Here is a 1,839-nt window from a genome sequence, read left to right on the forward strand (position 1 = left end):
TTGGCTGTAATGTTTTCCATGATGGATGTTGAAGATTAAGCACAAGGCTTTCAAACGAGTTATAATTTAGTCTAGGTTTAGGATTAATTAACAAGCTTAAATCAAAGATAGCAGCAACTCCAGCAACTACTAGTCCACATCTAATTTTCCTGTTCTGTTTTATCATTGCAGTGGTAGTTTTAATTCCAATTAGGTTGTTATGTATATCCCCTCTTTTGTTTATCTTTGATTTAACCGATTTGAGTCAGGTGACAGACACCATGGTTATTAGACTATGAGTGGGTGACTGACCCAGTGGAAGCACAGTCCTGGTTTATGGCCGATAATAGACTCTGTCTGATTTTTTTTATATGAGAGTGGATTCGTCCAAAGTGGGATGAATGCCGTCTCTCCTAATCAGACCAGGCTCTCCCCAGAATGCACTCCAGTTCTCTACGTAGGCAACATCACTAGCTGGGCACCACCCTGACAACCAGGGATGGAAAGACGACATGCGGCTGTACATGTCATTGCTGATCAGGTTTGGCAGGGGTCCAGAGAAAACTACTGAGTCCAACATTGTCTTTGCATGTGCACAAAGTGACTCAATATTACTTTTAGTGATCTCCAATTTGCGTAATCGGGTATCATTACCACCTAGATGAAATATGATCTTACTGTATTTAGATTGGACTCTATATTGCCCGCTCTGGCCCCAGGGACAAACATGAACGCGGCCACAGGAGCGGCCAACTTCAAGTTCCGCAGTATAGAGGCAAATGAGCGCAAGAAAGCCAAGTATGCAGAGTTGGTGGAGGAGGGCAGGAAGAGTGGCTGGAAAGCACGCAGTGGGCCAGCAGAGGTCAGTCGCTGGAGCTTTGCTGGACAGTTGTTGCCCGAACACTCAAACTTCTTGAAATTAAAACGACAACTGTGCAGACAAGCCATAAATAACATCTCTAAGGCTGACGAAAACGCCTCACAATAGCTGTGGATCCGGAGGGGGGATCCATGGAGTAGGACGGCACTTGGACACAGGCCGGGGACTGATCACCCCCCGCCGGGTTGCTCGGGTGTTTGTTGATTAAAGACCGGAAACACCTGTTGACCCAATATCACCAGCCGGTGTTTGTTAGAACGAACAAGTTAACATTTCAGTGAATAATTAATACCAAATAACACATCTGAGCATATTCAAACTATGACTAAATTATTTGTGTAGTAATGTAGTTCTAATTGTTCATTATAAGTCTTTGAATAGGTTTAATAAACTGTATGCGTTCGCTGAATATTTGGTTCAGTTTTTCTGATTTACTTCAACTCATGTATTCAGACTACACAATGTTTGTATTTATTAATATCATCATTGTGTCAGATTAGACAATTATAGGGACATATATTCTTACCGTGAGTCGACCGAGAGACATTACAGACTACACGTTGGCCCCCCGACCACATGAGGGACAGAATTCCAGGAAGAAGAATGTGAACACACATTTGCGTCCAAAGCATTGTGTTTAATATCTTTTGTTTTGAAAAGCCTAATAAAAGAAATAAGTAATGACCCTTCCTCTGTTTCACAGTTCCAACTAGCCACACTATCATTCATCACCATGTACAAAGTTGTAAAAAATGCTAGTATTTCTGTTTGGATGTCATGAGGCATGACAGACATAGCGTCAGTTGACAAAAAATTTAAATAACCTCTGCTTTCTGTTGGCTTCCATAGTAAGTTGCTGAGTAAGGGGGCTCTCTGAGGGGGTGATGTTCTGCTTGTTCATGAACTGCATTCCACCTGGTTTAAAACCCTTTCCTGTGATACACGACCAACGTACAGAAATGAGTGCCCCCTCCCCCGCT

This window comes from Etheostoma spectabile, chromosome 5 (genome assembly GCF_008692095.1).
Source record: "Etheostoma spectabile isolate EspeVRDwgs_2016 chromosome 5, UIUC_Espe_1.0, whole genome shotgun sequence".
Lineage (NCBI taxonomy): Eukaryota > Metazoa > Chordata > Actinopteri > Perciformes > Percidae > Etheostoma > Etheostoma spectabile.